Source organism: Rhinoraja longicauda, chromosome 3 (assembly GCF_053455715.1).
Source record: "Rhinoraja longicauda isolate Sanriku21f chromosome 3, sRhiLon1.1, whole genome shotgun sequence".
Classification (NCBI taxonomy): domain Eukaryota; kingdom Metazoa; phylum Chordata; class Chondrichthyes; order Rajiformes; family Arhynchobatidae; genus Rhinoraja; species Rhinoraja longicauda.
In genome coordinates, this window is record NC_135955.1 from 20,449,292 (window position 1) to 20,465,028 (window position 15,737).

Genomic DNA, 15,737 nt, shown 5'->3' on the forward strand with positions numbered 1-15,737 from the left:
GACACAGAATTTTTGGTAGACACCGGAGCCATCGTCAGCATAGTGCCGCCGACCGACCTCGAAACCAGATCGGGTAAGACAGGTCCCACCCTCATCGCGGTTAACGGCAGCCCAATTCGCACTTTCGGCACACGGAAGATGTCCCTTGCTTTAGGCCTCCGCACGTACGAATGGCCATTCATCATAGCCGACGTCAAACAAGCGATCCTGGGCGCAGATTTTCTCTGGGCTTTTTCACTGGTTCCTGATGTCCGCGGTAACGACCTCCGACCCGCTGCTGAAGACGAGCACGTCGCTCCGGCAATCGCCTCCTCGCCCAGCCCTACTGTCCAGGCCGTCGTCGCGGCCCCCGACTCGTATGCTGCGATTCTGGCAGAGTTCCCAGAGCTGCTCGTCCAACGTTTTGACGCACCTTCAGCTAAGCACGGTGTAGTCCATCACATCCGCACTGAAGGCCCTCCCGTTTTCGCTCGGGCCAGGAGACTACCGCCAGACAAACTGGTGGTGGCACGGGCGGAGTTCAGGAAGATGGAGGAAATGGGAATTGTTCGTCAGTCTGACAGCCCGTGGGCCTCGCCGTTACACATGGTCTCCAAGGCATCTGGGGGGTGGAGGCCATGTGGCGATTATCGGCGTCTCAATGCTGTCACCACGGCTGATCGCTACCCCATACCGCACCTACAGGACTTTTCATCTGGACTGGAAGGAGCGGTGGTGTTTTCCAAAATCGATTTGGTGCGAGGATACCATCAGATTCCGGTGCGACCGGAGGACATACAAAAAACTGCAACTATTACTCCGTTCGGGTTGTTTGAATGGTTGCGTATGCCTTTCGGTTTAAAGAACGCGGCACAGGCTTTCCAGCGACTGATGGGCCGCGTGGGCAGGGGTTTACCCTTTGTGTTTATTTATTTAGACGACATCCTGGTAGCCAGCCCCTCAGTGCAAGAACACCAGGCCCATTTGCGGACCGTGTTCCAGCGGCTCCAAGACCACGGGCTCATTATTCAACCCTCCAAATGTCAATTCGGCCTGCCTGCTCTCGATTTTCTAGGTCACAGAATTACCTCTGCCGGCGCTGTCCCTTTGCCAGAGAAGGTGGAGGCTATCCGGGCTTTCCCCAGGCCTACCACAGTAAAAGGGCTGCAGGAGTTCGTAGGCATGGTTAATTTCTACCATAGATTCGACTCGCCATACCATATACAATAGCATTGCAACAATATTTCTAAGCAACTGTGACAAAATGCAAGAATGTGGAAAAAAGGAAGGTAATCAATGGCTATCCAAGCTTTCCATCACTGGGAGTTTCCTTATTTTGTGTAATTATGCAAAATAATAAAAACATTTGGGGCACAGCACCATGCAGTTCATCCAGTCCATTTACATCTAATCCAGTTTTATGCAAAGCACCTTAACATACCTATTCAAACTGGTCATTCTTTTTATCAGTGTAAATTGCTGTTGTTGCCTGTTCATTTCTCATTTGCAAGCCACAATTGTCTTTGCATGCTCCACCTCATCATCATTCCACAGATAATATGCCCCCGGTATCTTTAGTCCAATATTTGAATCCATGGCTTGCGGTCGTTGATTTTCTAATCATACCCTGCACGATCAAGAATTTATAGATTTGTAATCCAGTTCCCCTCCGTTCCCGCACACCCTTCAGCACCATTCTGTTTAGTTCATATAATTTCTCCTCTTTGCTTCTAACAGAGTGCATACTTTGCACTTTGTACTAAATGTCATCTTGCGCTTGAGTGGCCTTCTCTCAGCCATGCAGGCTATTACTACTCTTCTCTGCTCCACTTCTGCTTTAAGCAGTTCTGGCACAAAATACCAAATGGTTACTCATTCCAGTATACATTACTTAAGTATACCAATGCAGAGCAACTCCTTACAACTAAAATTGGACTCTTTAATGTAGTTTGTGTAAAAAATAAACAACTTCCGGTCGTGAAAATAAACATTCAACAGGGCAGGCAGCATCTGTGGAAAGAGAAACAGAATTAACATTTCAGGTCAATCAGCTCCAAAGAAGGGTCATTGATCTTAAATGTTAACACTCTTCCTCTCTCCACAAATGTTGCTTGACCTGCTTGGTATTTCTTTCATTTCCTGTTTATTTGGTTTTTAACTTTTAGAACAGCATTGGATGAGCAATTGGCTAATGTAATTGTAAATTACCCATAGTTTGAAGGGGTGGTGGGGAGAGGGAGGGGCTTGAGATTGATAATGCAAGAGGAAAAATGCGATTAGTGTAGGATTGGTGTTGTTTGTTGATACTTGATAGTTGGCAGGACCACAAAGGGCCTTTTGCACGTTGCAATCTATGATTCTTAATGGAGAAAAAGTTTTAACTATAATTCTTTCAGAATCAGATGCTTCCAGTTCTGAAATGAGTACAACAATAACAATATCACTGGGTGGTGCCATCAGCGATGGCAGCCTCGCCAACAGTCTGTCTGTCTTTTCGTCTTTTTTTGATTTTTAGTGTGTTTTAAAAGTATGTGTTAATGTTCTCTGGTTTGCTTTCCGTGGGGGTGGGGGAGGGGTTTGGGGGAAATTTTTTGAATCTCTTATCTTGCCGGATATGCGATTGTTTTCCGGATCTTATCTCTGGTCGTTCTGTGGCCTAACATCATGGAGCTGGTGGCCTTGCTCGAGACTGGCTTTGGGTCTCACCACGGGGCTGTGGACTTACCATCGGAGCCTGCGATCCCTTGCCTGGATCGACGCTCCAACCATGGCTTGCGGATTTCAACATCGAGGAGCTCGCAGTCTCGGGCAGAGGCTGATGTCGGGAAGCTCCAAAGTCGTAAGAGGTTTGACTAGCCCCTACTGCCCGGCCCTGGAGAGCCGAGATTCCCCCGATGCGGAGGCTTGATCGCCCTGGCGTGGAGGGCTTGACCGCCGGCTATGGGAGGCCAAGGTGGCCCTGACAACGGAAGGTTTGAGTGCCCCGACCGCAGGAGAAGAACGAAGGGAAGAAGGTTGACCTTTTTTTGTTTTCCATCACAGTGAGGAATGTGGGGGAGTCACTGTGGTGAATGTTCATGTAAAAAAATTATTTGGGTGTCTTGTTGCTCTTTATTGGTATGACTGTATGGCAAATCAAATTCCTCGTATGTGGCAAAACATACTTGGCTAATAAATTACTATTATGATTATGATTATTAATATCATTATTTGCACACATGCAAACCATCAAATGCAGCTGAGCTTTATGTTAACTTTGGTTCTCTTGCCAATCACCATCAATCTATGGACCATACTTTTAGAAGAAATTAAACATTGTAATCCATAGTATTAGGTTTTGAATTTGTACGCCTGCTTTTCACTGCAGCTAAAACTCAAGAGGCAGGAAAAAAGTTTCAGAGAGAAAAACACGGAGAGAAAAGAAAGAGCAGGAGAAAAAAACGACATTTAGCTGAGCGAATGTTTTTGGGTTGGACGAAGTAAAACTGTGAATATCAAAATATTTTGTAATATAAAAGACCATCAATGAAGTGACGCAGCAGCATAAAAAAGGAATTAAACATTATAATCCATAGTATTAGGTTTTGAATTTGTATGACTGCTTTTCACTACAGCTAAAACTCAAGAGGCAGGAAAAATGTTCCTACTTCAAAAGATCTATTTAACATCCAAATACTTGCATTGCTGATTGGACTTCAATTGGATTACAATTCAGCCATATTGATGGCTTGCGTGTGTGCAAGTGATGAGTTGTTCTTCTACTCATTTCAGAATTAGAAGCATCTGATTAAAAATAATAAAACCTTCCCTATCAAGGTTTGGCATCCTGTTCTTCATCACCACAATAAATCATTTGCATTGTTCATGTTTTGCTTACTCAGTCATAACTGGTGGAGTCCAAATATTTGCGGATTTAAATTCAATCCATAATGTAAACACATTTGCCCCAGGCTGACATTTGAAGGGAGATGCCTTATTTTATTGGACAAGGCAGCCAACAACATAATGCAGTGCTGCCAAACGGATACTGAGCTTCTGACAATCATGCATAAGGAAAGCATTTGGTCCATCAGGTTTGTGTCAGTTTGCAGCAGTGCATTCCAGGATTCCCCTCTCGTTATTTCCCTGCCACTTAAATTTCTCACACATGCCCATCAACTCTCCTATGATTCTTTTACCAATTATCTACTTTAGCCAGTTGCCAATTAACCTACCAGTACATCTTTTGGATGCAAAAGGAAACTGGAGCGCCTGGCAGAAACCCGAACAATCATGGAGAAAAATGTTCAAATCTCACACAGATAACACCCAAGACCAAATCATATCTGTTTTCCTGATTCGGTTTAGGGATAACACCAACTCCTGCACCACCGTGTAGGATGGATACTGCTGGCATTCAGGCTAACAAGACAAAGGGTTTCACAGTTCATTTTATCATTTCTGCAACCAAATTGCTCACAGATCAGGAGCGATAGAGATGGTGTTTTGCTGTTAGATGTTCTGGGGACAAAAGTACTAGGTTAATGCAAACTTTCTTTTCATGGTTGATCTTAAATTGTTAAAATGCTAATCAGCACGTCCATTGGCACCTAAATGATCTAATTCTATTTCATTTAAATTTCTGCTCCTCCTGATGTTCTCAAGGACTCATCTAGCAAGCTGTCAGTGAAGACTGACTTCCACAATCCATTGGCAGATCCACTCGTAAATACAACATTTGTCAAGTTTCCAACATTGTATGCCAAATATTACTTTTAACAAACCATAAAACAAAATTGCCCTTGCACATATTGAACCAAGCTTTCTTTTAGAATATAGCACAGGCTCACTGGCCACAAGACAAAGGTACCATTTGTCTGAAAGCACCAGAAAGGAGCTAATCTGGCAAAGACTAGCTTGTAGCCTGGCAATCTTGCACAGTTGTGGATTGAAGAACCACACCATTTAAAAACAGTAAACAAAGAGAACTAGTTGATCAAATTAACTGTCTTCAAAAAGTTAATTTTGCATGCCTGGAGCACTCAGGGTGCAAAACTGGTCATAGATAACTGAATGCAAACAAGATCTGAATCTGATTTGTTATAATGGAATTGCATATTGGAATTTTTCAGAAGCTTCCTAAGTAACAGACTATTTTTTGTACACACAAGAGACTAGACCTTGAGTAAAAAAACTGACCGCTGGAGAAATTCAGTGGGTCACTTGAACCTGTCTGAAGGGTCCTGACTCAAAATGTTGTCTGTCCATTTCTCTCCACAGATACTGCCTGACCTGCTGAGATCCTCCAGCAATTTGGTGTTTTACACAACATTTCATACGATTAACTGGCAACATTAACCACATACATTTTCCTGGTAAAGTAATTAGTGGCCATGTTTTCCAGAGTATCTGGGGCTGATTTGGACAATAGAACATTTAGTGGCACATCCATTTTGAATGCAAGTTAGACAATACTAAGCACACCACTGCTTACAGCCCCCCAATCAGAAATACAACCTTCTGCACTACCCTTTGACTTCCTTCTTCAGTTTTGAATCCAAGTGTTAGCTCACCTAGGATTTCAAGCGATCTAACCTTCCATACAAGTCATGTTGAACCTGTCAAATACATTGCTTAAGTGCATACAGACAACGTCCACTGGCCTGCCCTCATCAATCTCTTGGTGACCTCTTGAAAAAATGTTTGGATAGATTTGTGAGACATGATTTCCCATGCACAAAGCCATGCTGACTACCCCAAATCAGTCCATGCCTATCTAAATGTTGGTAGATCCTATCCCTAAGTAACCCTTCCAGCAACTTTCCCACCACTAACGTCAGGCTCACCAGCCTGTAGTTCCTTGGCATGTCCTTGCTGCGTTTCTTAATTAACAGTACAACATTAGTCACCCTCCAATCTTTTGGAACTTCATCTATGGCTAACATTGATGCAAATATTTCTGCAAGAACTTCCACAATATAACGCTGGTTATACGCTGATGAACCGAAACATTATGACCACTGACAGGTGAAGTGAATAACATTGATTATCTTGTTACAATGGCACCTGTCAAGGGGTGGGATATATTAGGCAGCAAGTGAACAGTCAGTTACTAGATGATATAAGGAGGGGGTATATGGGATGATGGGATTGCTCTGCTCGGAACTTGTATGAACACAATATACAGAAACTCTTTGGAGTGGGTCTTGAATCTAAAACCTTCCAAATTCAGAGGCTTATCTCCTCATAGATTGCTGCAGAAGATCAATGGCACAGCATTGACATGTTTTCATGCTTACCAATTAAAAAAAGCTCCGCCTGAAACTACCAATGTAATAATTCTACTTCATTAACTCTTTACAATAGCTTCCCCAGAAATAAAATTACTAAACAAAGCTACTGTTGAACCATTGCAGATTGTACGACAAGTTACTCAATGCATTTTAGCAGCTACATTAGAGTGTAACATTTTAAGTATGGCAGGAAATATGCATGATACAGTACACACAATTACACAAGATTACTAATTTACACCTAATTTTAAATTAGTCAAAACTTGTAAATGTTGTTTTATTCATCCGCCCAGTGCAGTAATGAATAATTATAAAGAGAAAAATTGGGGAATTCTAGGTGTGCAACAAGCGAGATAATTAAAACTTGGGTGGCTTTTCCAGTAGTTTTGAATGTTCTACTATGCACAACAATTACTGAGCATGCAGATGTCTAGAACCCAAAATCTGCATATGTATTTCTGTTTTGCATTTTTAAGCACTTCTGGTAAAGGTGTAAATAATTAATGCCTTTTCCATATAATTTGCAAATGTAAAGAAATATGTCTAAGTTCCATGTAAAATGACTCGAACTTTACCAAACAAAAGAGGAAATAAGATGGTAGTCTCTGCAAAACTATTATCAAGAGTGCAAATTCACTCATTCTTCACCCACTTTATGTTAGAAAATGGTTAACTCAATGTACCAGGTGGAATCATGGACCTTTGTCCCCTGTAGGATTACTAGCCAGAAAATATATTCAACAAATTGGAAAGGAAATCATAAAGCTTGAAAGTAGAAGGAAGCTTGTTAAGATTAGCGTTTAACAAAAGTGCAACTCAAGTTCCTGTTTCTTTCTGTTAAATGGAGCTGCGTATTTCTTTTGAAAAATCTTTAAACATTTTGGATTTAAAGTAACTAATTTGGTTAATGTAAAATGGACTGGTAAAGATTCCATTGGAAGTCTGATATAGAACAATGGACAAAAAGCACTCAAGAGAATAAAAATGTGGGCAAAAACTGAAGTTTAGTACAAAAACACATTAAAAAGTTTTACACAAGTTTTACAAGCAAAATCAGCAATAAACTGAGTGCTAAAAGAAAATAATTCACAGAGGGCAAAACTCACATTAGCCAAAATAAAGTTGCTGCATTTGAAGTCATGTTTCTCAAACTAGAATTTTCACTCATTTATATTCCTTGGTAAACGGTCCATTGTAAAACTGAAAATGTAGAGTATATTTGTTACATTTAAGCTTTTAACAATTTGGTTCAGTGGTCGTGGCAGTCTTCAGCAAGCTGGAAATGAGCACGCAGCTCTGAAACTCTGGTAAACAAACCAACCCTCGGCTCGTATCAGTCTGTAACATTTGTCTTGTGGAGATTAGAGAGCTGGAGCAGCAGTAGCTGGTCTCCTCCCCTTCCTTTAACTGTCCTCTCACACACAACGATAACCGGTTAATGGTTATAACCATTCAAGTATACTTTTAACCTCTGCTTGACCTCAATTGTTTTGAGCAACAGACTTCACCGATTCCCTCTTCCCAAAAATGACCGATTGTGTGTTTCAGGTGTGAACGTGCGATCATGCACAATTATTAACTTCCCCTTATTCTTTCGTGTTTGATAGGATGGATGTAAAATGAAAAAGCCAGGCAAAAGGAAACACCTACGCATGGGAACTCAACCACAAAGTGGTCCCAGCGACATTTTACAGTAAAGGTGGTTGGCTCCATCTTGTGCTTGAAAATTTGATGAAGGAATATTCATGCAGGTATTAATAGAGTATTGGCTATGATTTTCGTTTATTTCGCAATGTTTGCATACATATCGTTGGTGATAGTGCAGCCCTCACTGATGATCAATGCATTCTGTTTTCGCTTTGAGCAGAAAGCCAAAAGGGTGATGACATTCGGCCCATCAGACTCAAGTGTGCCTTTATCCCAGTGAAGTTCTGCAACTTCACAGTTGCAGAAGTTAGATCAGCCTTCCTCAGGATGAACCCATGAAAAACAACAGGCCCAGACAAGGTCCTTGGCTGTGACCAACTAGTGGGAGTGTTCACGGACATTTTTAATCTCTCCCTACACCATTCGAAGGTACCCACGTGCTTCAAGAAGACCACCATCAGCTTTGTGTCAAAGAAAAGCAAGATCTCATGCGTCTCCAACTACCATCTAGTGGCCTTGACATCCACCTTCATGAAGTGCTTCGAGAAGCTGGTTATAGCGCACATTGAATCCAGTCTACCAAGCAAACTTGATCCACTACAGTTCATCGGCCGCCACAATAAGTCTACAGTTGATGCCATCTTCCCAGCCCTGCACTCATCTGTGGAACAACTGAATAAGGATCTACGTCAGACTCCTATTTGTAGACTGCAGCTCTGCTTTCAATAGCATTATCCCAACCAAGCTCATCTCCAAACTCGTGGAACTTGGTGACACAACTCCCTTCTGTAACTGGATCCTTAACTTCCTGACCAATCGACTACAATCAGTGAGAATAGGTGACCAATCATTCTCTACAATAATCCTCAACTGATGCCCGACAAGTATGCATTCTCAACCCCCTGCTATACTCCTCATGTACTCATGAATGTGCAACCAAATACCAATCCAACTCAATTTACAGGTTTCACAGATGGCATCCCCACCATAGTTGTGTGGGTAATCAAACAATGATGAGATAGAGTGCAGAATAGAGAGTGAGAACCTTATAAATCGGTACCAAGATATCCATCTCTCCCTCAGTGTTAGCAAGACTGAGATTGTGATTGATGTCAGGAAGTAAAGCAGTATACACACATAAATTGATGGTGCCAAAGTAGAGATGCTGAAAGCTTTAAGTTCTTAGGAATAAATATCACCAGCAATTTGTCCTGGACTAGCCACACCAAAGCGATGGCCATGAACACAATGACTCTATTCCCTTAGAAGGCTGAGGAAGTTGAGTATGTCCCCAGCAACTCTCACCAACTTCTACAGATGCGCCATAGTAAGCATTTTATTGGGATGCATCACAGCATGTTTGGGCAACAGCTCTATCCAAGACCGCAATAAATTGCAGAGTTGTGGATATAGCTCAGACCATCACACAAACCAACCTCCCTTCGAAGGACTCCCTCTACACTTTATGCCGCCTTGGCAATGCCACCAGCATTATCAGGGATCAGTCTCACCCTGGTCACTCCCTCTTCCATCAGGCAAGAGATACAGAAGTTTGAAAACCCATACCTCTAGATTCAGGGACGGTTCCCTCCCAACTGTTTTCAGGCAACTAAACTGGCCTCGCACCAGGTAGAGTTTGGCCCTGACTTCCCATCTACCTCAATGGAGACCTCTGAACTATCTCTGAGATAGACACAAGAAACTGGAGTAACTCAACGAGTTAGAAACAATGAAACTCACCAGGATGACATTGAAACTAGTACAATGTCTAGGGTGGGGGAGGGACGGAGAGAGAAGAGATGCAAGGTTTACTTGAAGTTAGAGAAATCAATATTCATACCATTGGAATATAAGCTGCCCAAGCAAAATGGAAGGTGCTGTTCCTCCAATCTACATTTGGCCTCACTCTATGAACTATCTCTAATGGATTTTTATCAAACTTTACCTTGCATCAAATGTCATATCCTTTATCCTGCATCAGTACACTGTGGAAGGATTGATTGTAAACATGTAGAGTCTTTTCTTTGACTGGATAGCACACAGAAAACTTTTTGCTGTCCCTCGGACAGTGACAATAATAAACTAAACTGTCCTAATCAGCATGTATATTACTATGTAGTCAATAAATGCAGCACATTTTCTTTGCTCCGCAGCAGAAAAGGATCTAAAAACTGCGCTTTCAAACCCATGGTATTATCTCACAAGAAACAAATAAATCACACTGAAAATAGTTAAACATATCGCCTATATGTTTAATCAAGCAATCATTATTTCATCGATTAACACATGGGTTCAGTCATTCAAGACTGAATATTTTTTTCTGGAAGAGGGTTGCAAATCTATGGAAATTTCATCCCACAAAGAAAATGGATGCAGAGTTCATGAAATCTTTGAGATGAAGGTGAATATATTTCTGAGGAATAATGGGGATGAAAGATTTAGGGTCGGTGAGAATGAAGAATTTGGGTTACTGTAGTAGGCTGGCTGGACCTTCAGCAGTAATCTTATTCAACAGTAGAGAATGCCCAGGGTCCAAATGACTTATGCCTGCATCCTATTAATATATTCATGAACACAGTGTTGGAATAACTGTTCTATATCTCTCCACATCACCGTCTATATCTCTTATTTCCATTTCCGCTGACCCGATTTAGACACAAAACATCACCTATTCCTTTTCTCCAGAGATGCTGTGTGACCCCCTGAGTTACTCCAGCTTTTTGTGTCTACCTTCGGAATAACTCAGCGGTTCAGGCAGCATCTCTGGAGAACATGGATAGGGGACATTATGGGCAGATATCCACCCATCTGCCGATCAAATTCCTCCTCACCTGTATGCCCACCCCTTCGGGATGGAGTCAAGAGGCAAGAGTGCTGGATTGTCATGTCCCAAATGCCCACTCCCTGCCGCCACCTCTCCAGAGAGAAGGAATTGGAGTGAATGGCTTGACCACAACCCGAGATGCAGGTGGGAAGTGAATTTTCAGATAGCTCTGGGCTATCTTTTTTAATCCAAATTTTTAGCGATTATGTTTTGCCATCCAAGTTTCCTGAGTTTACAGGATTTTTTTTATCGCTTCAAGCTTATGCTGGGCCGTGCATTTTCCACTTTTAACGTTTCTTTGAATATTTTCCGACGTTTTTTGATGTGATGCAGCAGTGTTGTAAATTTTCGGCGTCAGCCAATTTGAAGTATTGTACTGCGTTGTGTGTAAATTGGTGAACTTTTAACTTTTCTACAAAGTCGCTGGAATTTTGCTCGCTGTACTTTGGCCTTGACATCAATCAACCATGGGGACTCCTCACCTTACATTAGCCATTTTGAATTATATGTGCCTTCTAAAGACTTCAAAAATTCTAAAGATTGTTATGCTTTTGGACATCTCGTCAGCAATAAAACTCGACTCGCCCATCATTTTGGATAGGGATCACTGGGCATGTCCCTCCTTTTTTGATTCACCTTTGAACATCACTGAAGGCATGCCGGAGAGCTTGTTCCATTTATTGTTTATGTCATCAACAAGTCATAACCACAGTTTTGCCATTAAGGACCTGAATAGTACCACCCATCTGAGTTTGCTCGTGTTACTGTTATCCGGGGATATCAATGCCAATCCTGGTCCTCACACCCTCAAGTACCCATGTGGTGTATGTAGTAAGGCGGTAAAGTGGAAGCAACAAGCCATTGAGTGTGAGGACTGCAATGTATGGTATCGTAAACAATGTATTGAAATGAGCGATGAAATGTTTGAAATTTTGCTAATCATGTATCCCACAGTTGGATATGTACTATATGTGGCCTCCCAAATTTCGCCTCATCTATTTTTGACTTTAAGGATAGTTTGAATTGTCAAATCCATTTGATCCATTGGCTGCATCACCTGTCTGTAGTGTTGAGCCTTTAGACCATGACAACTTGGAGCCATGAAACATTCACCATCCTACTTCTAGCCCCAAATTAGTCAAGGAAGGAAAACCAATCAGAAATCTAAATGCAAGCCCATCAATATTGTTAATACAAACTGTCAGAGTGTTAAAGCGAAGCGTGATCAGTTCCATGTGTTGATTGACACGGAAAGTCCTGATACAATAACAGGGACAGAATCATGACTCAGAAATTCCATCATGAATTGCTGGGCAAGATTCCGTGGCAGCTTCTCCAGTGTTAGTTTGAGGTCACTGACTGTTCAGCTGGGGGAGTCACTGACCTGAAATATTAACTACGATTCTCTCCACAGATATCTTGGCCCAATTTTCCAGTTTCATTATTAATTATTACCAAGAGCTCCCAAGTAAACTGGCTAAACTACAAGCTTTCTTCTTCAAATCCTGAAGTACAAACTTTAAGACTAACTGCATTGGGCATTCAAATTATTAAGTAGACCAACATTTATCAAGCAGGAACATTCCACTTCAAGTAGTTGTAAAGTTCAAAAGTTACTCTTTGGATAGAAAAATTGAAAATAGGTGCAGGAGTAGGCCATTCAGCCCTTCGAGCCAGCACCGCCATTCAATATGTTCACGACTGATCATCCAGAATCAGTACCTATTCCTGCTTTCTCCCCATATCCCTTGATTCCGTTAGCCCTAAGAGCTATATCTAACTCGCTCTTGAATACATCCAGTGAATTGGCCTCCACTGCCTTCTGTGGTAGAGAATTCCACAGATTCACAACTCTCTGGTTGAAAATGTTTTTCCTCATCTCAGTACTAAATGGCCTACCCCTTATTCTTAAACTGTAACCCCTGGTTCTGGACTCCCCCAACATGGCAACATTTTTCCTGTCCAATCCCTTAATAATTTTATGTTTCTATAAGATCCCCTCTCGTCCTTCTAAATTCCAGTGAATATAATTCCAGTAAATTAACCGGGATCTTGTGAGGACCACCAATTTATCTCAACTAATGAATTTCAAGAAACAAACAGCATCCTTTAACGCAGCTCAGTCTATCTACAAAGTTCCAATCCATGGATTGCCAGAATATAGTTGGTATTTTAACAGTTAATTAATGTCGCTTCTGTCTTGACCTTTACTCATCAACAATCCACCAACACAAAGCAGAAACACAAAAATATAACAAACCCTGAACCAAACCAGCATCACTTGATCATCGAATCTGACCATTAGCTCTCCTTTAATATAAAAAGCAATGATTCAATTTTGCAGTTTTAATGTCAGTTAAAGCTATCGGATTTATTCATCATTGCACCATGAAACCAGCAGCTGCTTCTCGGGGATGCACGTGGGTAGATAAAGCAACATTGGATTTTTCAGTTTAAGTGTTTCCTTCTCTTTGACAACTCAGGGGGCTTTACAAACTTCTTCAGGGAATATGCAGTAATCGGTTGTTTGAACAATGCAGCAACTCCCCACAGACTGCTTGCATTGGAAAAGACCTTGAAAACATTGGTCAGCAACTTGGACGCTTGCCGTTGTTTGCTGAAGGCAATGTCATAGAGTCCAAGAGTAACAGAGCACAGAATAAGGCCCTACTGCCCACCGAGGTCACATGGAGCATTAAGCACCCATTTAGCTAATCTCTTTTTATTCCCACCACATCCCCGCAATTCCCACCACTCACCTACATATTGGAGAAATTTACAATGGCCAAGTAACTCACAATATAGAGGGTTAAACCAGTGCAACTAGAGGTAACACACACGGTCACAGAGAGAACATGCAAAGTCCACACAGGTAACATTGAACCTCAGTGGCAGGAGGTGTGAGGCAACTCCTGGACTAGTTGTTCTACTGCAACACCGGACAAGCAACTGAAGTTCAATTATTTTTCTGAAATGAAACAAGAGTGTGACCATGTCACACCACGACACTCAAGAAATTCAGTCATGCATGCCCTCCTGATTAAAATTCAGCTCTGTGTTTCCAACCTCATCCTCCAAATTAAAGCAAGAACTTTGTGCTGCTACAACTATGATCACATGAAACTCCTCACCTTCAATATCTATTTGAAAAACCTCTGAACTTTTGGAACACAGGAGAAAATCGATGAGGTCACAGGGAGAAACTCCGCACATGTCACAAACTCCGCACAGACAGCAGCTGAGATCAGGATTGAAGCCAAGTCCTAGATTGTAAGGCGGCAGCACTAACTGATGAAATGCCCAGAAACTCTCCTGCCATCAGCACAAATCCTTCAAACTCTATTACCCTTTTCCCCGCTTCAAGGTATCTCCTTTGTCTGCATCCATGTGTATCCAACGGCCATTTGAGATGGGAAGCAAATCACCAGCAAGTTAATGAGGATCAATCTTAATAACTACCTCATTATTCCTTGGGGGAAGGAAAATTTCATGATTTCCCTGATACGAAATCACGAGGAACTAAAAATCTACATTCATAAGTACAGGAAGTAATTTATCATTTTCCTTTCATTCGGAGTGCCATTGCACGCACATTAATTATGTCTTTGAGATGTTAAGAAGAGAGAAGGCAATGCATAAAATTTAATGAGTTTTACTCCAATCCCAAACTCAGATCAAGATAAGATTCAATGAAACCACACAAATTGGTCTAATCCAATTCCTCATAGAAATCTGAAGCATAAGCCAACAAATGTATTTACAGCCCGATGAAACAGTTTGGTTTATATTCTCCCTTTCTAACTATCTAAATAGTATTGTTTATATTCATCTATACTTGCGGGACATCAACACTGTTGTCATTACTAGCGCTTGTTATCAAACTCCAAATGTCCCTCAGGTGAGGCACATTGGGTCTGAAGTCAGTACTGGCCAGACCGAGTAGAGATGGCAGATTTCCTTCCTGGTCGAAAATAGGACAGAAGGTTGTTAGTGAATAAAAATAATTTTCACCACAACTTAGAGGTTTCATAATCACCATTACTGCCAGTTGATATTATTTTAAATTCTGGAGTTATTTAATTTATTGAAATTGAGTTTCTCAACTGCTGTGGGAGGTTTGAAATTGCATCTCTAGCCCAGGGTCTTGTGTAGCAACCTTACACTATACTGCCACCAAATTAAACCCATGTTTACACTAATGGTAAAGTGCTGGAGTAACTCAGCGGGTCATACAGCATCACTGGAGAACATGGATAGATGTTGTTTCTGGACGAGAACATCACCTATTCATATTCTCCAGCAATGCCGTCTGACCCACTGAGTTACTACAGCAATGCTGTCTGACCCACTGAGTTACTACTGTGTCCTTTTGTGTAAGCCAGCATCAGCAGTTCCTTGTTTCTACATTTATCCTAACGGTGCTCAGTGTATCCTTATCTGTTATCTGTTTCCTGCAAATGTAAATGTAAAAAAACAAGTTTCCTGTAAATGTCAGGAAGATTCCTACTCTCCACACATTGTAGTCATTAATATTTCAGTATGACATGGAAACATAAACAAATCTCATTGATTTTAAATATGCCATGTGAATATGTTTGAATAGCTGCCTTAATTGAAGATGCAAATGGCAATCGGCATCAGTCAAGAGTTAATTTAATCTCAAAAACCATACATTTATGGGTAATGTACAACCATGGTCTAGAAATTCATCTGCATCCAGAGAGGAGCGTAATAATATTGCTATGTTTTGCTCCCATTCTGTTTCAACTTATGAGTTTATACTCAGGTGCCTCACCTGAGGGACATTTGGAGTTTGATAACAATGCAGCAGCTCAAATGCACAATCACAAGCACTTCCTTTTATTGGCAGGGACTAATACAAACTCCGAAGGAATCTTTAATAATCTATCACCGACTCGCTCCCATGCAACAGTTTCCCATAGCCATGCAGCTCTTGGCTCAGTGCTAAATTACTTGCACTGTACTAATGATACAGCACCATTATGTTTTGAGAA

The 15,737-nt window shown here is 41.5% G+C and overlaps 1 protein-coding gene across 4 annotated transcripts in view; it reads right to left on the reverse strand.

Annotated features, from left to right (window-relative positions):
- Positions 1–15,737, reverse strand: part of LOC144589973 (tyrosine-protein kinase JAK2-like) — a 165,955-nt gene that overhangs the window by 85,735 nt on the left and 64,483 nt on the right. For 2 of the 4 annotated variants that reach the window (XM_078394909.1, XM_078394888.1), the window contains exon 1: positions 7,358–7,569. The exons of the other annotated variants lie outside the window; for them this stretch is intronic. The gene's annotated coding sequence lies outside the window, so the exon portion shown is untranslated. Of the gene's footprint in view, positions 1–7,357; positions 7,570–15,737 lie in introns of those variants that run through there. 4 annotated transcript variants of the gene reach the window in all.